General features: G+C 38.1%; 1 protein-coding gene across 3 annotated transcripts in view; it reads right to left on the minus strand.

Moving 5' to 3' along the window:
* The window catches only part of SGK3 (serum/glucocorticoid regulated kinase family member 3), a 148,812-nt gene extending 132,031 nt beyond the window's left edge, over positions 1 to 16,781 (minus strand). The window contains exons 1-2 of one of the 3 annotated variants that reach the window (XM_086695218.1): positions 16,291 to 16,781; positions 3,685 to 3,731 (exon numbers count right to left, since the gene is read on the minus strand). The gene's annotated coding sequence lies outside the window, so the exon portion shown is untranslated. Of the gene's footprint in view, positions 1 to 3,684; positions 3,732 to 9,766; positions 9,931 to 16,290 lie in introns of those variants that run through there. The other 2 variants (XM_086695217.1, XM_086695219.1) reach the window with 2 other exon arrangements.
* Between the last annotated feature and the right edge of the window lie 8,446 nt (positions 16,782 to 25,227).

Here is a 25,227-nt window from a genome sequence, read left to right on the forward strand (position 1 = left end):
GTTGGTTTTAGATAATGCTATAAAGAATCTTATTCATGTAGTGTACCCTAGTTAAAATTGTAAAAGTTGAAAACAACAAAACTTCCACCTCTATTTAAAAAAATAATCTTTATTTAAAGCTTTTTTCTTTATATGGATTTAATAGAACCATAGAATTTTAGAGGTAGAAGGAAATTTGAGTAATTTACAATCAAAGAAAATCAAGTGACTTGCTAAGGATCCCTTAATAAGTTAGTGGCAGATCTAGCACTGTAACTGGGGCTTTCTAAATTCCTCAGCCAAAGCTATTAAGTATTATAGAATATTATGGATAGGACAATATCAGCCAACATTTATCACATTCCTACTTTGTGCCCTTTACTATGCCAAACATTTTTACATCTATCATCACTTTCCTAAATCAGCTCATAAGATTTTTATTTTTATTTATTATTTTATTATTTTTTTAATGTTTACTTATTTTTGAGAGAGAGAGAAAGACAAAGCATGAGCAGGGGAGGGGCAGAGAGAGAGAGAGGGAGACAAAGAATCTGAAGCCAGCTCCAGGCTTCAGGCTGTCAGCACAGAGCCTGAAACGGGGCTTGAACCCACGAACCATGAGATCATGACCTGAGCCGAAGTCAGACACTTAACCAACTGAGTCACCCAGGTACCCCTAGATTTTTAAAACACTTAATAAACCAATCAAATTCATTCCTTTAGTCATTTGGTGTTGCCACAGAGAATATTGCCACATGATCTAAATGGAGAGAGAAAATTCAATTACTGTAATAAGTATAGTACTGAAGAGCATGTGCTCCAATGACACACTTCACTCAGATTTCCCTCCCAGGGTAGATATAGATTTAGAAAATCTAGGAATGCATTTCTGTGTACTGGCCTCTTTGCCAAGGACCTAAAAAGACTTCTGCAGCTATGTTCTCCCTCTTAATACACTTCTGTACTTTTTCCACTATTACATTCTTTTTGATTCTTCTGTAGCTACTGTTTGTTCTTCAATCTATCTAACTGCTGCCATCTCTGATAATCCAAAAATCTGGATAATCTAGAAATAATGTAGAATTTTTCCTCTATGTTCTGACCCTCACTCTTCATCTACTTAGGCCAAATGGCCTTCCAAAATGGTCACTGTTGGATAACAGGATTCATTAAATGAGAGATCATTCTAACTACAGTTAAAAAAACAAAACAAAACACTAAAGTGTGGGTATAATTTCAAAACAATAGTTTATTTGTAAAATGCAGAATAATTCCTATATGTGCTGCAAGGCAAGTAAAATTATATTGTCTTCACAAGTACATGATGCTTTAAGGAAAAGAATTTACTGGTATTCATACATTTATACATTTTAAAAATTGCCTCTATTAACTGAATTTCACATAGCCTTTCTACCACTGCAAATTTTGAAATGTGTATTTCATAGAATTCTTGTAGGTGCAGATCAAAAAATGTTACCATTGAAAATTAAAAATAAGAAAATTCAACTATATACCAATTCTGCTTAGCGTGAAGATGTGGGTTACATTTGTTACATTTTTTGGAGCAGTCACCTCCACCACACGTTAGCAATAAATTCTTAATCCCTAATAGATAAATTGATCAAATAAGATTCATTTGAGATGAGATGAGTGTCAATACTGTTTGTGAAAGGGCGGGCCTATGCCGGCCGACTCCATCTTGTTCTGTGTCCTTCACCTAGACCACGCCTCCTCCCCTTGAGTAACCTCCCGCTCACCCATTCAAACTTCCTGATCAAAACACGCCCAGCGACCTGCGTAACAGGACTCTGACCCTTCCTCAGCCAATCGGCCGAGGCCACGCCCCTTCCCCAGCCAATCGGCTGCCCCTAGACCCCTATAAAACCTTTGTGCTTTTGAAACTCGCTCTCTCCCTGGTATCTCACCGCTGCGTCGGTGCAGGTAGGGGACTGAGCTCGAGTTAGCTCGAATAAAGGCTCTTTTGCTTTTGCATCGGACTCGGCTCCCCGGTGGTCTTTGGGGATCACGAATTCTGGGCATAACATTTGAAAAACTATTTCAGTGCACTTTACTAGCAAATCCTATCACAAAGATACAAAAGAATCATGGACCTGAGAAAATAGCACTGAACTTAAGTTACATTTAAATTTTAACATTAAAAAGTAATGAAAGTAAATAATTAAACTTTTTTTTTTATTTTAGAGAGAAAGAGTGAGAGCAGGGGAGAGGGACAGAGGGAGAGAGAGAATCCCAAGCAGTCTCCACACTGAGCATGGAGCCCGACACAGGACTCCAGTGTGCTGAAAATAAATAATTTTTAAATTTAATTTTGTTTAAATAGCCCACTAAAACAACATTATAAGTTTGCATTTCAGTCTTTTATCTTGATAGTAAGTTTTCACATCTATACTAATATAAATCATTAAAATGCTTTAATGGGAACATCTCAGCAGAATATCAGTAAGGAAAGAGAAGACATGAACACCAGACACCAATGAGACCTACTAGACATACATAGAACATTTCCAACAACAGAAACAAAATACACAATCCTCTCACATATACATGAAGCATTCTCTAGGGGAGCCCATATATTTGGCCATAATAAGGCCTCATTAAATTTAAAAAGACAGCAATCATACAAATTATGTTCTCAGACAACAATGAATTTAAATTAGAAAGCAATAACAAGAGGAAATTTGGTAAATTCATAAATATGTGGAAATTAAACAACACATTCTTAAGTAACCAAGGGGTCAAAGAAGAAATCACAAGAGAAATTAGGAAACACTTTCAGATAAATATAAAATGAAAACACAACATACCAAACCTTCTAGAATTCAACGAATATAGTGTTCAGAAGGATTTTTATAGTTGTGAATGCCTACATTAAAAAAGACCTCAAATCAATACCCTAAACTTCCACCTTAAGACACTAGAAAAAAAAGAGCAAGCTAAACCCAAGGCAAACAAAAGGAAGTAATAATGACTACAGTAGAAATCAATGAAATAGAGAACTGAAAAGCAATTGAGAAAACCAAAAGTTGGTTCTTTGAAAAAAAAAAATAACAAGATTGGTAAACCTTTAACCATACTGATCAAGAAAAGACTCATTAGTAAAATAAGGAATGAATGGGAGCCAATTAGATCACCTAGATGAAATGGACAAATTTGTAGGAAGGAAAAAACTACCAAAACAAACTAAAGAAGAACTGGAAACTAAATAGATATATATAGAGGTGCCTGGGTGGCTCAGTCAGTTAAGCGTGCAACTCGACTTAGGCTCATGTTATGCCAGACTCCTTGCTGGGTGTGGAGCCTTGCTTAAGACGCTCTCTCCCTCTCTCTCTGCCCCTTCCTCTCTCATTCATGTATGCACCGCTCTCCCTTTCTCTCTCTCAAAAAAATAGATATATAACAAGAGATTGAATTAGCAATAAAAAAAAATATATCCCACAAATAAAAGCCAAGGTCCAGATGGCTTTGCTGGTGAATTCTACCAAAAGCTTAAAGAAAAATTAATATCAATCTTTCACCAAATCTCACCTCCTCCTAAAGAAGAGGAAGGAACTCATTCAAGGAGGCCAGTATTACCGATACCAAAACCAAAGATATCAGAAGAAAATTACAGATCAACATAGTGCAAAAATTCGCAACAAAATACCAGCAAACCAGATTCAGCAACATATAAAAAGGATTATATACCTTGACCAAATGTGATTTATCCCAGGGATGAAAAGTTGGATTAACATCTGAAAAATAATCAAATGTATTACTGTATTAACAAAATAAAGGACAGAAACTACACAATCATTTCAACAGAGGCAGAAAAGGCACTTGAAAAATCTAACACTGTTTAATGATAAAAACATAGCAACTAAGAAGAGAACGTCCTCAAGCTATTAAAGGGCATCTACAAAAAACCCACAGCTAACATCACGTGTAATGAGGAAACACTGGATGCTCTTCTCCTGATATAAGGAATAAGACAAGGATATCAACTCTCTTCATTTATGTTCAATGTTGTACTGGAGGTTCTAGTCATAGCAATCAGGCAAGAAAATATTTGTAAAAAACATTCAGATTGATAAGGAAGAAGTAAAACTATATGTGCAGATAATATAATCTTATATATAGAAAATCCTAATGAATCCACCAAAAAACGATTCAAACTAAGTTCAGCAAGATTAAAGAATACAAGGTCAAGGATTAAAAATCAATTGTACTAACATAACATTATGTCAATTGTACCTCAATAAAAAAAATTAATTGTATTTCTATACAGTAGCAATGAGCAAACATAAAATGAATTAAGAAAACAATTTCATTTACAACAGTATCAAAAAGAATGAGATATTTAGAAATAAATTTTTAAAATGAAGCAGAAGACTTATACACTGAAAACTACAAAACACTGTTGAAAAATTATAGACGATCTTAATAAATGGAAAAATGACCCACGTTCATGAATGTGAACACCAAATATCATTAAGATGGTAATACTCTCCAAACTGAGCTACAGTATTCAATCAAATCCCCATCAAAATCCTAGTTGTCATATTTTGATAAATCGATAAGCAGATTCTTTTTAATTTTTAATGTTTATTTGAGAGAGAGAGAGAAAACACAAGCGGGGGAGGAGCAGAGAGACAGGGAGACACAGAATCCGAAGCAGGCTCCAAGTTCTGAGCTGTCAGTACAGAGCCCGACACAGGGCTCGAATCCTCAAACCATGAGATCATGACCTGAGCTAAAGTTAGATACTTAACCAACTGAGCCACCCAGGCGCCCCAACAAGCAGATTCGAAAATTCATATGAAAATGCAGTGGACCCCAAACAGTGCAATCTTGAAAAAGAACAAAGTTGGAGGACTCACACTTTCTGATTTTAAAACTTACTAAAAAGCCGCACTAAGCTAATTAAGACAGTGTGACACTGGAATTAGAATAAAAATGAGAGTATAGAAATATACCTTTGCATTTATGGTCAATTGACTTTTTACATGGATGTCAAGATAATTCAATGGGAAAAGAATATGAAACTTTTTTATTTTCCTTAAGTATTACATATAACAGACTCCGGAGTATGCTGTGGGTAGGCTTATTCTGTCCTCTTTATTCACTGTCTGTGAACTCTTACTTCTTTTTAAACCTTTCTTGAATTTCCTCAGTATCTTTCCTACCATCTTTGCCCATCATATAAATACCTCAGATAACAGAATATGAATTGAGACCTAAAATGTTTTTTTCATTCTTACTTGTGAGCTCATCCAGTAACTGCCAAGACACATGATATACCTACCTTAGCTAACATCCCTCAAAGATTAGCATGATAGATTGTACCTGCTCTATCTCCAAATTTATATAAGTGGTTGCTGATTATCATCTTTAAGGGATTTTAGACAACCATTTCTTAGAGTTGGCAAAGTTCACCAGGCATTGGTTGCTAACAGTAGGAGTTTAATACCTCTGCAGATTCCAACATAAGGCGTTCAAAACCTCTAGGTTCGGGATTTAACCCATTCAGTAATTAAATTTAGAACTTTAAGCTCTTTTTCATTAAGAAATATATTATATTTAACACATTTTCAGTAAGCTTTCTCCTTGAAGTCAGGCACCAGTTACTAAACTAAAAAAAAAAACAACAATGTAATCTCAGAATAATAAAGTAAAACTGAAGAGCCAGTCTTCAAACTCATTTAACTACTACCTCAACAGCAGATGGTAATCTGAGTTATCTGTAAATCAATTCTGTCTGTTCTTTCAGATGAGGGGTTTGAGCAGAGTCAGCCTTTAACCCCTTCTCAAAGGCAGAGGAGATCTCCTGGTAAATCCAGGTAGATGTGTTCAGATCAGCACTGTCCTGTGTTGCCTACATATAGCTACCTTCAAAACCTCACTGAGCCCCAATTTGCTCATCTGTAAAATAAAACTAGTCACCTGCTTCCCAGAGTTATTCTAAGTATTTAATAAAATAATGTCTTAAAGCACCCAACACGTGGTAGATACTCAACAATATTCCTTTCTCTTTGCTCTCCACAAAGTAAAATACAGGTCATAAATGGCAAAAAGTAAAAAAAAAAAAAAATCCTGATGAAAGAAACTATTTGGCTTAGTGTGTGCTGAAAAGAGCAGAATTATCTAAATACTAAAAGTAAATCAAACTTTATTTTCTACAAGCATCAAACTCAAACAATCTTAAGTAGGTAAATTATAATCATGATGATAAGATACAAGATACCATGGGGGGGAAATCAACTAATTTTCCACTAATTATGTTGGTATTGTCTAATCGTTTTATTAGGAAACAACTGAGTATCCAGTTGGCAGAATACTGCAGACATTTTCAGTTAACTGATTCAGCGAATAAGCCAACAATAACTTAAGATTTGGCTGCATTTGCAGTATCAGGATTTCCTAAGGGAAGGCTTAATAATGAATCTTAGCCACCACACTTGAGAGAGCAGAAGGGAACAGGTCAAGATGCCCGCAAAATACTATTAGTCCTTTGAGACTAGACTACACAAGGATTCTTTTAAAAAAGATTTAAAAGAATAACTTTTTTGAGAGAGACAAATAAAAAAACAGACTCTTAATTATAGAAAACTGATGGTTACCAGAGGGGAGGTGGGTAGGAGGATGGGTTGAATAGGTAAAGGGATTAAGGAGTGCATTTGTTGTGATGAGCACCAGTGATGTATGGAAGTGTTGAATTGCTCTATTGTACACCTGAAACTAATATTACACCGTATATTAATTGGAATTAAAATTTTTAAAATAAAAATGTAAAATTGTGTTATTGGACATATGGAAAAGGGAAAACAGAAAAGGGTAGATCTATTTTCTGTTAAGTCAGGAAACCCATAGACATGATTTTTTTTTTTAATTAAAAAAAAAATTTTTTTTAAAGTAGGCTCTACACCCAGCATGGAGCCCAATGCCGGGCCTGAACTCACGACCCTGACATCAAGATCTAAGCTGAGGGGCACCTGGGAGGCTCAGTCGATTAAGCGTCCAACTTAGGCTTTGGGCATGATCTTGCGGTTCGTGAGTTCAAGCCCTGCATCAGGCTCTGTGCAGACAGCTCAGAGCCTGGAGCCTGCTTCAGATTCTGGGTCTCCTTCTCTCTGTCCCTCCCCTGCTCATGCTCTGTCTGTCTGTCTCTCTCTCTCAAAAATAAACATAAAAAAAAAAAAAAACACTAAGCTGAGATCAAGAGACACTTAGCTGACTGAGCCACCCAGGTGCCCCTCATAGACATGATTTTAAAAAAGATTTTTATAGTGGGCTATATATTTACACGATTCTAACAAGAGTATACAAAAAATACACAGTGAAAAGTCTGCTTCCCATCCCTGCCCCTACCCACACAGCTCTCATCACCCAATCCCACTTGATAAAGTGTTAATTTCTTAAGTAGCCTTCCAGAGTCTGTCTGTGCTTAAGACAAGCAAAGCAAAAATATATTCTTATTCTTTCCTTGTTTTTCTACACAAAAGTAGCAATTTATAATACCATTCTGCATTTCAAAGGCAAATTTTTAATCCTAAATGTCAAATAAAAACAACAAATAAATTCAACAGGACAAGGACTTTTGTTCACACTTGAGTGGACTTTTAAAAGGAGGAACATAGGGGCGCCTGGGTGGCGCAGTCGGTTAAGCGTCCGACTTCAGCCAGGTCACGATCTCACGGTCCGTGAGTTCGAGCCCCGCATCAGGCTCTGGGCTGATGGCTCAGAGCCTGGAGCCTGTTTCCGATTCTATGTCTCCCTCTCTCTCTGCCCCTCCCCCGTTCATACTCTGTCTCTCTCTGTCCCAAAAGTAAATAAACGTTGAAAAATAAAAATTTTAAAAAAATAAAAGGAGGAACATAAATGATGTTAATGTCAATGGGAATCAGAAATAAAGGAAATCCAAAGGAGGAAACAAAATTCAAGGAGAAAAGGTGGCACAGTCTTATTAATCTCTTTAAAAATGTTCTCTGCTAAAACACACAAGTATCTTATCTTTCATTAATTAAAAAGAAATCATTTCCTTATAGACAAAAAAAAAAAAAATTAACCAAATATTCATGAGAAAAGAAAGAGGAGGGATAAAAGGAGATCAATCAGAAAAGAGAGGTACTTGTGTCAGAAAGGATTAAATGCCAAGTATGCACACATAGAACTACAAAAATAAGAACCACTTTTTTAAATTCTAGCAGTCTCAATTTCTGAATGTTTACTAACCTAGTTCAATAAGCAAATGACATAGTACTTTCATGTTTAAGCCATCATCAATTTTAGCATCATGTTGTTTGAAAGCTGAATAAAAATGTCTTTTCACAACCTTTTTCATTCATATTTATGAAAATAATAGGCTTTTACTCTCAGTGTAGCTATTAAGCAACTATTGTCTTGGTGTGGAGCTCCTCAAAACATCTCGCCAAAGCACTTTTACAGCTGAGCTGAAGGTGGTATAAAGTCAGCTACCTGGGCCTGACTTGAGAGACTCTCCAGTGGCAACCTATCATTCTTGCAACCAGTATTGCTTCTTCTCTGACTCCCAAGGATCAAAGGCTGATCTATGCTTCTCACCAATGCATATCCCTGCTGATGAAAATCTGGAAGGAAAGGGTTTGGAATCCTGACATACCACTTTTCAAACACAGCTAGCCTTTAATCTAAAATAGCTTTCTTAGTCTTCCACTTACTTAAAACAAAAGAGACTGTTTTTAAGCCAGGTATCTAGAGCTAGATAGATGTGTTTTCTGAAAGGAAGAGTGGTCTTTTCTAGGAGTTAGCTTTCATGACCAAAACAGTGAACTCAATCCATTATATAGCTAACATCTTCAACAGGAAAAAAGTAGCACAAAAGAATGCTATTGCAATGATATGAACTCCCCCCCCTGCAAAATTATAAACAGTTTTAAATTTCATTATAAATGCTAATGCTTAAGGAAAACCAGGTTATTTAGAGCAAAGGAGGTGGGTGGAGACTTCTATGGATATTTTGAAAGGAATTACTGGGTATTCTCAAGGACTTTGAAGGTTGAAACCACTGTTTCTTTATAATGTCTACCTTCCCTCCCAAACTAAAAGCTTTCCTTTCCCTTATGAAAGGCTTGTTCCTAACTGTATCACCATGATTAGTATCTTTTTTGCTCAAGATGAAAATGAACAGAGTGGGATGGAAAAAGAACAGAAATTTCCTTGAAGCAAAAGCTGGAAGAAAAGGGGATAGGGAGGTTTAAAAGCTACTAAACTGTCAGAAAGGGAGGAAGGCGGGAAAAAGATATACGAGGACTGTGTGGGTGATAGCTGTGCACATGCTCAGTGGGTGGAGAGATATTAGCCTGGACAGTGCTGTCTGGAAAGACTGGTGGCGTTAGTATGCAACTAGGGAGTTGTATGCATGAAATTATACTAAGTCAGGTGTTACTAACTCTGAGACAGTCTATAATAGAATAGGATCACAGGGAACTTCAAGGTCACCTATTCCTCCCTACCACTGGTGGGAGCTTTATTAAACCAAAAAGTCCAAACCACGTACTTATCATTCAGAGACGATTTCAAAACATCTAAAGTTCAGCTATTCTAATTCTTAACTGAATTTAACACTTTTCTTGGTTCAAGTCTATTACTTCTGCTTCTCCTGTAGTGATCACAGTCAAGTGCATGTGAATATTTCATTATTTCTCTTCTTAAACATCTTGTATTTTAGATGTACTTAAAATACAAATATTGACTGACTTCCACTAGAAGGATTTATGCTGATTTGGATGGATTTGTCAGTCCATCTACATACCTTCACCTCATCCCCTTGATGAGCAGTATAGTATAAATTTCCATGAGTGTTATCCAGGTTTAGGGTATGGCAGGTGGCCAGGAAACTGTAAATAACTGGTTCAAACATGCATGGAATCTATGACGTTGGTTGGCTACATAAACATGATTCTCTAACCAACAAAGCATGCCTGTATAAGAGAATTTTTTTTTATTTTTTTATTGTTTTAACATGGAATTTATTGTCAAACTGGTTTCCATACAACACCCAGTGCTCATCCCAACAGGTGCCCTCCTCAATGCCCATCACCCACTTTGCCCTCCCTCCCACCCACCATCAACCCTCAGTTTATTCTCAGTTTTTAAGAGTCTCTTATGGTTTGGCTCCCTCCCTCTCTAACTTTTTTTTTTTCCTTCCTCTCCCCCATGGTCTTCTGTTAAGTTTCTCAGGACCCACATAAGAGTGAAAACATATGGTATCTGTCTTTTTCTGTATGACTTATTTCACTTAGCATAACGTGGATGGAACTGGAGAGTGTTATGCTAAGAGAAATTTTTTAAATGGCATTGAAAATATGGATATGCACGCACAGAAGTTTAGAAAGATATACTCTAAAATGCTAGTAGTGATTATTAATGGATGGCAGATTTTGGTGATTCTTATTTTCTTTTTTTTTAATTTTATTAGAGAGAGAGAGAGAGAGAGAGAGAGCACGAGCGCCTCTTTCCCAAGCAGGCTCCACGCTGTCAGAGCAGAGCCCCATACAGGGCTCAAACTAGGAACCATGAGATCATGACCTGAGATGAAATAAAGAGTCAGACACTTAACTGACTGAGCCACCCAGGCGCCCCCATTTTCTCTTTTTCTTTAGAATTTTCTTGAAAAAAATGTATTACTTTGGTGATTTAAATATATTTTAAAAGACACAAAAGAGGGAGCATATAAATACTGGAACTAGAAAATGGATAAATTATTAACTATGTAACTCAAATTTTACCTACATCTATAGATGTCCATGATCAAGTACTAAATAAGAAAAAAACAAATTGTGTAGAATGATTACCATTAAAAAAAAAACCCTCAATGTACATTTACAGATACACAAATTTATATAAACATGGGAAAAAGTCTAGAAGGATATAAAAACTGGCAGTGGTTCTCTTTGTAGGTAAGATTGAGTGGAGAGGACTTATTTTTTATGTAACATACTTCTCAGTTGCTTAAATTTAAGGGCATGCATACCTTTGAATTACAGAGATGTAAATCAAAAACAATGTTTAGAAAACATACAACACAATAATACAAATGTGGGGGAAAGATGATGTATAGCATTTTCTTGGGAAACTAAGAATAGGATTCTTATATTCTTTCTTAGCTAGTCATATTATATAATATACATGTGCATTAGATTATATAGTCTATACACTTGGTCTTATATGTATTTTTGTGTGCATATATGGATGCTGAATTGGAAACCAGATCATTTTAAGTTAATTTTAACCTATTTTTATTTTAAAAACAGGGAAATAAATAACTAGAGAAATAAAGGTGCTTCTCATTTTTGAACTCAAGCAAACAATTAGTCAAGTCCTAGTGACACCGCACTGTACTTGAAGACATCTCATCCAGCACTCTCTGGAATGGTTAGTCTATCAATGAGTCCAATTTTGTGTATGCATATATCGTTTTTTTTTTTTTTAATTTTTTTTCCCAACGTTTATTTATTTTTCGGACAGAGAGAGAGACAGAGCATGAACGGGGGAGGGACAGAGAGAGAGGAAGACACAGAATCAGAAACAGGCTCCAGGCTCTGAGCCATCAGCCCAGAGCCTGACGCGGGGCTCGAACTCACGGACCGCGAGATCGTGACCTGGCTGAAGTCCGACGCTTAACCGACTGCGCCACCCAGGCGCCCCCTTTTTTTTTTTTAATTTTTTTTTTTTTGTGTGTGTATGCATATATTGTATATGAAGTCTATTTTACCTATGGAAAAAAATTGGTATTGACTGGCATAGAAAATATATCCAGAACCTGAATGGAAGCAACTAACATGAATCATATTCATTACTATATGCAATATAAATACAATGTATTTTAATACAGTAAATACAGTAAAATAAATAACATTATCATCTCAAAGTTACAGGCATTCTCCAAAAAAAAGTAAGCCTTTAAAAAGGTACAAAATCCAGGCCTTTACTCAGCAAAGTCCTATCAAATCATTCCTCCTCTCAAGTTAAAAGCCATTAAATCAGCCCTCTACATTTTGATTATGTGCAGACAAATTTCTAACACAGCCTGAAGAAACAGCTACCTATAATGATACTTCTGCATTTGGTGGTAAAAACGAGCTCTGCCTGCTGATATCATACAATATCACAGATGTGTTTAATCCTTGCCAGACATTCTTTGATCACATGTAGGTCTCCCCTATATTTATGGCCCTGTTGAGGGGCCAGCACTCTGCACAAATCCACCCTGAGAGCACACTAAATATCTTACTTCACCCACACATCTCCTCTCTTCCATCTTACACATTATCAATCTCTTACCCTACAACAATTCCCTTTATATCATCACCCTCCTACCCTCCTTTCACTCACCCCCACCCCCAACCCCACCTGAGGAAAACAGATTTTGGTTTTGAGTAACAGAAGAAATGCTGACTACAAGGAGATGGACCAAGACAGGTTGTAGGACGTGGGGAATAGGAGAGGCTGTGGGAAACTGGACAAGGGCAAGGATATTGTACACTGCCCTAATTCCCTTTGAAAGTTCCCTGGCTCTGTTTCATACAGGTAATAAAATTTTCCTTACTGATGCTCTGAATCGGCCTTCATCATTTGATTTCCATGTCATCTTCCTCAGCAAGACAATTAACTCAAAGTTAGTACTGAGTTAAAAGTACTCTGACATGAACTACAAGAGGTGGAATCCGCACCTCTTAGATTTACTTTTCTCCATGAAATAGGAAAAAAAAAAAAAAAAGTGAAATGAGAACAAAGAAGCCACCATAGGTAATGGAATAGGTAAAGGAAAACAGAAGCACTGAGTCCCTTAAAATAACGTAGGAGCTGTTTCTGTCAGGAATAACATGTTACATAATTTAAGTTTCATGAATCAGCACTTTAGTCAGTAATTTACATGAATTAAAAAGAGAGAGAGAGAAAAAACATGAGGATCAGAAAAGGTAAAGTGGTTTCTGAAACAAGGCAGGTTTCAAAAGTATTTTATTCCACCCCCACACAGAAGAATGTTGACAGGCAGATGACTCAGTCTGGCTTCATTAAGAGCTTCTTACCACCTAATATCCCTCATGGGTAAGTCCATCCCATCTCTCTTTTTTCCATGATACCCTTCTCAATTCCTCCCTCCAGGTAATGGCCATATTTCCTCTCTAATTGAAGGTTACCTATCTGGAGGTCACATACGTTAGGATTCACTGATTATGCTGGAAGGATACAAATAGTTGAGGGGTTTTTTGGTTTGTTTAAAAAAAAAAGATCCTTGGGGTGCCTGGGTGGCTCAGTCGGTGAAGTGTCTGACTTTGGCTCAGGTCATGATCTCACAGTTCATGAGTTTGAGCCCCGCATCGGGCTCTGTGCTAGGAGCCTACTTCAGATTCTGTCTTCCTCTCTCTCTCTGCCCCTCTCCTGTTCCCACTGTCTCTCTCTCTCTCTCTCTCTCTCAAAAGTAAACATTAAAAAAAACTTTTTTTAAAGCTCCTTTATACTAAAGGACTTGCAACATTTCAAAGAATTCAGTAGTAGTAATGTCAGATGCTTCCCCCCACCCCTGCAAAAAAAAGACAGTATCTATGATCATTGTGTTTGAATGTAAGTAGCTTAATTGAGTTCACTGACATTGAAAACCTACAGTGATTTGTAGTCCTTAAAAATGACCTTAAATGAGCAGGGAGAGATAAGGAAGCTATCAACACAAACAATGAAACCATATGTCCAATCTAAACTATCTCCACATCATAGGGAAAAAGGAAGATATTTTAGAAGAAAAAAAAATAACCAACCTATTTGCTTTTTCAAAAGCCAGAGTGGATAAATCCTATGAAATGAGTCCAAAAAGCATTCTCATCTCTTTTTGTAGACAAGATGTTTATTGTATCAGATACTGTTTGAAATAACTGAGGGATATTGGTATAGGCCTGGAAATCTCTTAGGCACAAATCAGTTATGGTATTTGAGAGGCATAATGTTTAGAAAGAGCAAGAAATCTGAAGTCATTCGGAGTCATTCATCCACAATGTTTACTACAGACTGGCACATGCCAAGCTCTGTCCACACACCTGCTCTCTATTCAAGCTCTGTCTCCCACTAGCTATACAATACTGGTTAAAGCATTTTAACATTTCTCTGCCTCAGTTTCCTCATCTGTAAAAGCACGAATAAAAAATGGCTGCTAAGGGTGCCTCAGTGGCTGAGTCGGTTAAGTGTCTGACTCTTAGTTTCAGCTCAGGTCATGATCTCACGGTTAATGACTTCAAGCCCCACCTTGGACTCTGTGAGTACAGATTCTGCTTGGAATTCTCCCCCCTCCCCCCCCCGCCAAAATAAATAAATAAACAAACTTTAAAAAAAATGGCTGCCAACTTCACAAATATATCTGGAAGTACTCTGTAATCCAGGAAAGTATTAGTTGTCATTTCACTGAACTGAATTCATGAATGCCACTGTCTGTTGTACCATAAATTATATCAGAGGAAACTGAGCCTTCCTACTTCCAGGAGATACTTCATAAACCTATTAAATAAGGCTTAGAGTCTCATTTAATAATCTCTCTGGAAATTTAAATGAGAGAGAGAGAAAACGCTACAAAGAGAGAAAGCTGGTATAACATGCAGATTTTGACATCAAATTGATAATCACCATAATGATAAAAACCATGATTCACCGTTTTGGGTCTGTAACAATCTATCAGGCCAAGGACTCATTTGAAGAGGGTACTTTATTCTGGAAAAATATTCTCTCTATATGTCTGCAAATCACAAAATGGGCATCTACCAGATTGACCTATCAACTCAACATTACCAACAGTAAATGGCAGTGAAATCACAGAGCATTATTTGTTATGTTGATGTGTACAAACCAAAACATTCTATTTTATGGTATATTTCACTAAACTATGGTTTCATCAATTGTCAAACAGATTAGGAACAAAGCTCCTTTTAAAACCAAATTAGGCTCAGTGTAGTGGCAGTTGAAAAAAGGGAGAAGTTCTGGTCTCTCCAGAGTTAGCTAATAATGATGGACAGTATAGTGGATGAGAAAGACCATCTTATAGAAGACACTAGGGATCTGGTGGAGATCTGAAAGGAAGAGGTCTCATTCCTGTAGCTCCAGACTCCCTTCCCCCAGGGAATGAAGGGGTGGTGGCTTGTCTTACAGGAGTGGTAGCCAAGTGCACCAGAAGGCACACCCAGTCCTAAAATATGCCTGAAACTTCCTCTAATGTTTCTAGTTCTTGCAATGACATTTGGGGAACTGAAGTGTACACAACCTCTTCACTGCTAGAACTGCTACAATTTAGTATTTTTAGTTAACAAATTGAGTTAATATTTATAAAACATTTAGAAGGAGCCCAAGCATGTAGTAAGAGCCATTTAAGTGTTTGTTAAATAAATAAGTCACTTCCCAGATTGGTTGGGTAAATCCTCAACCTAGAGACAAAGTAGAGAATCAAAACACACTAAACTCTAATATTTTTAAATAAAGATTTAGAAACTATAGTGCTGTGTATTTATTCTTGCATCTCAAGTGTACCTGCATCTCAAATATATAGTCTCTTGGTGCAGAACCGAAATTCAACTTATGTTTCAGAAATCACTGTGCAAAATTAAATGATGGAGTTTAAGTCTCAAGAGATGAACTCTTTCTCTCTTCTACCTTTCCAACTGACCACCACTAAAAATGACAAATCTAAAAATCTCAAAGCACTCTAGATGGTACATTTTAATGCTAAAGCTGAGGGAACCAATAGAGCCAAATTCACTTTAAAAGAGATGGAAAGGCTTTAAATAAATCACAGAGAACTTAAGGACAGGAACGCATTAGTCTGAGACTACCATCCGCTGACAACAGGTTAATGATTCCCTTGCCCTCCGCCATCCCTGATCCTCGCAGGTGACCCGCACCCTCTTTCGACTCCAGGAGGGGGTCCCCCACCTTCACAGTTCCCGGCTCGTCTAAGCCGCGAGGCCGCGCACGGGTTAACAATGTCCGTCCACCGACAAGGCTCGAGCGTTTAGGAATCAAAAAGAATCCGAATTCACCTCGAGGAAACACAGACCACCAACTCTCAGAATCGGGGGCTGCGCGGGGGGTACTGCTTCTGCCCTTCTGACCAATTCGGAGGTTTTCGGGCTGAGGGGTCGAAAAGTCACGTTTGCTTCGAGGAGAGGCAGCAGTCGAGGCCCGGGCACCGCTCGCTCCGCCCCGTCTCACCCGCCCGGGGGGCTCCGACTGCGACCGGACGCGCGCGGACCCTGCGGCCGGCCCACCCGCCTCGCGTCCCCGCGTCCCCGCACCTACCCTGGTCCGCGCGGTGCTGCCTCCTAGTGCGGCGGGGCGGAGGCGAGCGCACTCGCGCGCTTCCTCCTTCCCCGCAGGGCCGCCGGGCGCCGCCGTTTCCTCCCTGACGCGTCACGGCGGCCGGCGGCTCCTCCCGCAGTGTGTCGGGCGGCTGGAGAGAGCCGGGCGGCCGGCAGCGCGGCGGTAGGGCGCCCGCTCCGAGCCGGGGGCTGCCGGCGCGCGGCAGGAGACTCAGGCTGGGCGGCCCCTGCTCGGGCCCGGCCGCCGAAAGCCGCTCTCTCTCTCTTCCCCGTGCACCCCGGCGAAAGCCCGGGCCACAGCGCGCGGACTGGCTCCCGCTTCGCCGTGCACGCAAAGTTCTGGGGACACTGGTGGATCCTATCTAGAGGCTACGGCTCCTCGCTGACAGTGACTGCCGCCCTGGGGCCCAGGAGCCGCGTGGGCCAACGCTCCCGGCCGCCCGGTGAAGATGACCCTGGCGTAGGCAGCGAGCAGGACCGCTGGACCGCCAGAGGAGTAAGAGTCACCCCAGGAGCGGCCTGGTGGGCCTGTGGCTGGGTGTAAACTGGAAACTCAGGGAAGTGAAATGAGTATCCGAGTAATTTAGGGCAACAACTGTGCTTCATTTAGTATTATTTGAAGTTTTCTTTTTTTTTTTTTTTTTTTCTTTTTCATCAGCAAGGTTTGGCTTTTGTGTTTAATTTTTTTTTTTCAACGTTTATTTATTTTTGGGACAGAGAGAGACAGAGCATGAACGGGGGAGGGGCAGAGAGAGAGGGAGACACAGAATCGGAAACAGGCTGCAGGCTCCGAGCCATCAGCCCAGAGCCTGACGCGGGGCTCGAACTCACGGACCGCGAGATCGTGACCCGGCTGAAGTCGGACGCTTAACCGACTGCGCCACCCAGGCGCCCCATTGGCTTTTGTGTTTATAGGTAAAGAGTTCACAATTTGGCAGATCCTGGGTACAGAAAAATTTACACACATTTTTCTGATTTACTTTTTTTTTTTTTTTTTGCATGCCCATTAATCTCCAAGTCAAATGAGGGCACACTTCACAGTTTCTTATGACTCTTTCTTATTCTTTAAATATAGAAGTTGCATTTTAGACTCCTACTCGTCTCCTTTTTTCCAGGTAAGATAGCGGGAGGTAGAGAAGATGAGTGGAAAACCTAAGGGTTACACGATTCAGTGGGAGTGGAGTAAGGTGGTTAGGATTTTCAGGTAGAGTGGGTTGTTGTTTGCCCCACAACACTACTATAGTTTAATGTTTTATCAGGTATCCCTTGAAGATAGACTCAGACAACTATATAAAGATTCCCACGTCCATATCATGTTTCAGATTTTGAGGCAACCATCTATACTTCAGACTATATGATTCCAGAGAATGTGCCATAAATCTATGAACAAATAAACTTCCAAAGGTAGTTATAGAGGAACTGGCATTCATGTGTGGCTTCCCTAAATTCACGGGACATTTCCGTATGTTTTAAAATAATATTCAAAAATTTAAACCACAGGTAAAGGTAAGAATATTCATTTGTAATGTCATTTAACACAGTATGGCTTTCTCCTTCTTAAAGAAAATGAATGTGTAATACAGAATTTTTATACTTTGAAATATAAGAATCCTGCAGAACTTTCTAAACAATGATTTTCAGTGGCACAAGGAAATGGATATAAAGTACAACAGATACAGTTCAATACATTGCCATGGTCCTTTGTATGTTTTCCCTGTGATCCACACAATAAGGCACAGAGAAGCTACAGAATTTCCTCCCTTGTAACAAAATCAACAAGTGATCAGTGTATCTCTTAATTAAAACCATATTCACATTGCTGAAAAATTTCTCAGACAAAAAGAAATTTTGTGTCAATAAACTCCAAATGGAATGACATCATTCTCGCCTTAGAGATACATACCTGTCTATCACCATATTTCAACTTTCTTCCTTCCTCCCTTCCTCCTTCCTTTCTTTCTTATTTCTCTTTTCTCCTTCCTTCCTTCCTTCCTTCCTTCCTTCCTTCCTTCCTTCCTTCCTTCCTTCCTTCCTTCCTTCCTTCCTTCCTTCCTTCCTTCCTTCCTTCCTTCTTTCCTTTCCTCTTAAAAAACAAACATCTGGAAACCATTGTATTTCCAGGATAAATCTGTCTTCCTGCTATGAAGAATACACACACGGGGCGCCTGGGTGGCGCAGTCGGTTGAGCGTCCGACTTCAGCCAGGTCACGATCTCGCGGTCCGTGAGTTCGAGCCCCGCGTCAGGCTCTGGGCTGATGGCTCAGAGCCTGGAGCCTGTTTCCGATTCTGTGTCTCCCTCTCTCTCTGCCCCTCCCCCGTTCATGCTCTGTCTCTCTCTGTCCCAAAAATAAATAAACGTTGAAAAAAAAAAATTAAAAAAAAAAAAAAAAAGAATACACACACACACACACACACACACCACCTCCTACAACATTTTAAGACAAGAAGGTAGATGAGCCACATTCAACTGATAAGAAATGGTTATTTTGCATTTATAATCAGAAAGCTACAATTTACTAGCTTGATTTCTTCAGAATACTAGAGGTTGTAAATATATTCACGAACTTAATACTAAAGGGGTTTTCACTTAAAATTAATTTTAAAGGCTCACTTTAAGGCTGATAACTTTGATTAATCATATTCACCTATATAGATCAAATCTCCATTTTCCCTTATGTTCCAATGTCTTTTTAAGCTTATATTGTAAAAGAAAAGTTGTTGAATGTTCAGCTAAATGTCTAGCTGATATTTATGCTTTTATTAAAGGTTTCATATAAATTGGGGCACCTGGGTGGCTCAGTTTGTTAAGCATCCAACTTTTGATTTCAGCTCAGGTCATGATCTCATGATTCATGAGACTGAGCCCCACGTAGGGCTCAGTCTTATGATTCATGAGACTGAGCCCCATGTAGGGCTCTGTGCGGACAGTGCAGAGCCTGCTTGGTATTCTCTCTCTCCCTCTCTCTCTCTGCCCTTCCCCCATTCTCTCTCTTTCTCTCTCTCTCTCTCTCTCTCTCTCTCTCTCTCTCTCCCCCCCCTCAAAATAATAAACTTTAAAAAAATTAAAAATGAAAGGTTTCATATAAGTAAAATTTTAAAACAGAAAGTATTTTGTTTAGACTATGGGTTCCAATATTTTCTTTTAAAATAGGACTCCATACAGATAGGGCAAATATTTTGTTTATCTGTTTTATCTATAATGTAGAGATTATGAGCACAAGCTTTGGCATTGAATAGACTCAGGTTTCAGTTCTGGCTCTGCCACTTTCTACTTTGGGCAAATTATTTTACCTCTCTGAGCTTTGGTTTCATCAGTAACATAAGAATAATAGTACTTTTCTCTCCTCAGTGAAACAGAGATAATAATAGTGTTTATCATATAAAATTGCTAGGAGGATCAAATGAACTTAGTAGAATGCCTGGAACATAACATCAGTAGACTGCTATTGCCATCATCATTATTATTAGCTCTAACACAGACATAAAAATGCCAATATTTATATTTCTTTTGTGCTAGTTTAAAGAATGGTCAACATTTAGAGGTTTTCTTTTCTTTTCTTTTCTTCTTTTTTTTTGTAGAAGTCCTAAAAGTAACAGGAAAAAAACCATAAAAGAAATATTAAGATATAGTTATGTTCAGAACTTTAGAAAATTGGGCTGGTGATACTGTAAACTATTGACCCGAATATTAAAAATAAAAACAAACAACTACCTAAGGAGGTAATATAGCATTTTTTTTCTTTTTAGGTAATATGTTCCATTGAGATCAGTGCTTGGTTTTTACCTACTTTTCAAAATGGGAAACCTTTTCCCTAAACTGGTGCCTGATATGGAACCATCATGACTTTTTATATCATAATAAAGTCCTCTGTTGTTTGTAGTTCTTTCATTGTAACTTTGGAAGAGTTGAAGAGCATAACAATATAAGAAATACCACTTCCCATAAGGAGAAAAATTGATAAAATGACAGCTACGGGACCTGAATGGCTTCTATTCATTCATAAGTCAGTTGGTAATGGAAATGAGGGCCAGCATTCATTGGAACATTTGTTTTATAGCAGATAAATCAATAAGACTAGAGAAGTAAGAATAGTGCTACCAACCACATGATTACAAAAGCAAAGATGTTTTTGATTCATATTATTTGTATTGCTTCCATAGCACCTTTTCCTTCATTCTACTACAAACTCATCTACTTAAGTGGGTCAGACACCATGAGTTGTTGCTATAGTTTCCAGCTATGCTTATCCTTTGGTATATCAAATGCGGTATCCCACAGCTTCAAAAAAAATGAAAACCACTTTTCTTGGAAAGGTAATTTAAGGATAGTCCAAGTCATGAATTGGCTCAGGAAATAATTAACCCGGAAAAGCCTGATATAAATAGGTAAGAATATGAGAATTAAAGTGACAAATTTATTGAATTTTCTGAGCAAAACCATATAATAAAACACAAAGTATTTTCTGCCCAAGGTATAGGCAGAAAAAACTCAGATATCCATGGGAACTGAAATTGATACTGTTTTATACTGCCTTGGCACAGAGCCAAATTAACTTGTTTCCTTCATCTAGAAAATGGTTCAGAGTATTCTCATTCTGTGTGTTGGGGGTGGGAGTGGTCCACAGCTCAACATCTTTGTTGGGCCAAATTAGCCATGTTCAAACTCAAAACTGAAGTGCCCAAAGTTCAAGTGTGTTTTGTAACAATGTGAAAACCATTTTAAAGCAAGACTACATTAGGATCAAATATAAGGCCTCTTAGATTACCGGACTTTTTCACTTTCTGTATTAGACTCCTGAGAAAAATCCAGGGGAAGTGTTAAGACACCAGAACCCTTAAAATGCTGGCACAGCTTTTTGATAAATAGTTGCTAGAAATTACTTTAAATTTTGCTAAGATCTGAAGTAAAACCATTATCCTTCCTTATTAAGGAAACCTCATTGTCTTCCAATCTAGTTATTATAAGTATCAAGAACAAAATACACCCTTTTTTCTTTCTCATTTTTTTCTTTTTCTTTCTTTCCTTTTTTTGTTTTGATCTCTGGTTAGTCTGTTACATACATAAACTACATCTGTAAATAGTTGGCAATAACTTACATAAGTTGTGTCAGCAGTTACGATGTTCCTCAGAATCATACTGGGCCTGTGAGCTCAAACCTACTGGGTGGACTTTGAAGATAACAATTATTTTAGTTGCTTATCAGTAGGAAATAATAGCTTTTCTTAAACACTATTCATTTGGTGACTCAGTTATTTACTGTTAATTATGTGCAATTAATGATTGAACCCATTTCAAATGCAAAAGCTTAATAGCCCCTGGCTTAAAGAAGTGTGTTGCTGTTATTTCCACAACTGATTCTTTGAGGAGTCTGTGTCTGGCTCACCAAATGTGTCAAAGACTTAAATAGACTTTAAGGGATTATAACGCTTCATATACGGGGAAACCCTTAAATTCTCTAGGTTTTCTAGAATAAACAACCTCAGTCCCTTTAACTTTTTCTCACTTTTTTTTTTTTTTTTAAATTTACAACCAAGTTAGTTAGCATATAGTGCAACAATGATTTCAGGAGTAGATTCCCTAATGCCCCTTACCCATTTAGCCCATCACCCCTCCCTCACCTCTTTTTTTTTTTTTTTTTTAATGTTTATTTATTTTTGAAACTGAGAGAGAGAGCAAGAGCAGGGGAGGGGCAGAGAGAGAGGGAGACAGAATCCAAGGCAGGCTCCAGGCTCTGAGCTGTCAGCACAGAGCCCAACTCGGGGCCTGAACTCATCAACCTCAAGATCATGACCTGAGCCAAAGTCAGATGCTCAACCAACTGAGCCACCCAGCCTCCCCTCCTCTTTTTTTTTTTTTAAATGTGAAATGACTCTCATATGAATTCTTTCCAAATACTCCCTGTTCTTATTTAGATGAGATGCCGAGTATGAGACATGGAACTCTATAAAAGATCAGGTAAGTCCTTAGTACAGTGAGAGCATTCTCTCACAGCTCTTCAATTCACGCTCCTATATTGGAACTTAAAATTATTCTCACATTTAAAATTACATTTCTTCATTATCAGATTTTAAAATCTGAACTCTAAATGCTTATTTAGCCCATTTATGTATTCTTGCATTATATTTAAGAAGTTATTTTGATTATCCTATGAAACTCCCCGTACCTATTTTATCCAAACTGTACTTTTCCTTGGTGATTTTGAATTTTATATTTGTTAAGACAAAAACATCTAAGGTTGAGGGTGCATGTCCTAAGGGTGCTCAAGACAATGTAATACAGATTAGAAAGAACGTACCCCAATGTCTATTTTATCTAAACACAAAGAGGATAAGCTTTCTTATTTAACATACATATTGACAATGGCTTGCTCATACAGTCCTTTGTCAGGCAGTCATTCATGTGCTCTGTGAGGTATCCTGAGAAGGGTGGGCTTCCCCCTTGCAGGGAAGCTCTCCTTTATCCAGCGTCAGTGTATTGCAGTTTTGTGTAGCATAGGAGGTCATTGATGTGGTTAATTTTGTAAAAAAAAAAATCCTTTCAATAGAATATATATAATACTTTGTACTGAGATGGAGAGTAATCGTGGAAACTCTTTATCTTCTATTGAAGTGTCCAAGATACTTCCTGGGGTCAAAAGCATTGTTCCTGCATACACACTGCCTGGTTCTGACCATAGTTCTGCCATGACCAGCCATGTAATCCTGGGCAAATTATTTAACATCTCTGGGGTTCAGTTTCCCCACCTGTAAATTGGAGAGCATAACTGTATCTGCTGTACCGGGTTGTTCTGAGGATGACATGAGCTAAAAATGTGAAAATCTACCACCAAAATAAGCACTACATAAGCACGGGTTATTATTATTACTTAAATAAATAAATATCAAGATGAATGATACATTTTCCTCTGACAACAATACAAGGGATCCAGATTTCCCTAACTTTGTGGTGAGTGGTATTTTCCTTTTAAGGCAAACTTTTAACACTGCCTGAGAGACTAACTCCATCCACCCTCTCCTTTAAGTGTACATGTGTTTAGAAAGAAACACTTTAGAGAATGTTTGAAAATTACGTTCAGAAATATTTCTATCAGTGTGTAATTTTGTTGCAAAAAAATGGTGTGTGTGTGTGTGTGTGTGTCCTTTTAAAACTTGTACGCATAATTAAAAATTTTGGAAACAATTTTTTATTGCTTTAAATATTTTTCAAGTAATTTCAGTGGGCCTCAAACTAACTAAAATGCAACGCCTTTAAATTAGTTTGCAAGAACTGCTGATTAATAGCAGAGAAAATGAGAATTTACTAATAAGACTTCAGTAAAAACCTTTGCAGAACTGGTTGATAAGACTGAAGAAGAAAATGAGTAATTTAATAGGTAGAAACCAACAACAATGCATTTCTTCAATTTAAATCCAAATAGCTTTTTGAAGTATCTTTTTCAGCTATGACAGCTATTAAAATGTAATATCAAAATAAGCTGAACTTAGTACCCGATCTTCAAATCACTATATCATAAGGTGTTAAACCAAGATTTTTAAAAAGTAATGAATTACCAAGGAATAAAGCATCAAATGAAAGCAAAAAGGCTCTTCTACTATTAATAAAATACCATTAAATAATTTAAAATATATTGATTATTTCATGTGTTTAAATTTCGGGTTTCTGGTTTACAATGTGTACAATATATTAGTATAGGAGGTCATAAATTATATGTGTGTGCATGCTGGTTTGGTGTCATCTAAGAATTTAATGTCTTTTGTTCTTTTTCTTCTACATTCAGTAGCTTTTGTTGAGTACCTAGTATGTGCCAGGTACGGTACTATGCTCAGAGAGGTAGAAGTTAAAAATATAATTCTCACCCACAAACAGTAGTTTATTTATTTATTTATTTATTTATTTAAAAAAATTTTTTTTCAACATTTATTTATTTTTGGGACAGAGAGAGACAGAGCATGAACGGGCGAGGGGCAGAGAGAGAGGGAAACACAGAATCGGAAACAGGCTCCAGGCTCTGAGCCATCAGCCCAGAGCCCGACGTGGGGCTCGAACTCACGGACCGCGAGATCGTGACCTGGCTGAAGTCGGACGTTTCACCGACTGCGCCACCCAGGCACCCCTCACAAACAGTAGTTTAAATAATTTATGAAGCATATAATAAAGAACTGTTCCAACAACTAATCTTCACAGAATCACCTATTTCTCAGCTCCCTCCCCTACCTCTTCTACCAGCCCTTGGCATAGATAATGATTTCCTGTGGGGTCAGGATTTGAATTTGAAACTGGTCATTTGAACACCCACTTAGTTTTCATGTAGTTTATTATTATTTTTTTTTAATGTTTATTTATTTATTGCGGGGAGGGGCAGAGAGAGAGAGAGAGAGAGAGAGAGAATCCCAAGCAGGCTCTGCTTTGTCAGCACAGCCCCACTAATGTGGGGCTTGAACTCATGAACCATGAAATCATGACCTGAGCCCAAATCAAGAGTAAGATGCTTAACCGACTGAGCCACCCAGGCACCCCTCATGTAGTTTAATTTTTTTTAGTTAAGTAATTTGTTTTGAGAGAGAGAGAGAGAGCATGCACGCATAAGTGGGGGAAGGGCAGAGAGAGGGAGAGAGAGAGAATCCCAAGCAGGCTCCATGCTGTCAGAGCAGAGCCCAATGCAGGGCTCGATTCCACGAACTGTGAGATCAAGACCTGAGCAGAAAGCAAGAGTCGGATGCTTAACTAACTGAGCTACCCAGATGCCCCTCATGTAGTTTAAATAAACCATTTCTGACTTATTTTCTCTTTTAGATATCTGCAAGGTGCTTTTCTGAAATATAAATACCACTGATTCAACAAACATTTCCTCTTCAAAGCACTGTGTTAATACAGCGGTTCAAGGTACAACATGCATTGTGCTTTCAAGGGGATTTT

The sequence above is a fragment of the Puma concolor genome, chromosome F2 (assembly GCF_028749965.1).
Source record: "Puma concolor isolate L17-30 chromosome F2, mPumCon1.1.hap2, whole genome shotgun sequence".
Classification (NCBI taxonomy): Eukaryota; Metazoa; Chordata; class Mammalia; order Carnivora; family Felidae; genus Puma; species Puma concolor.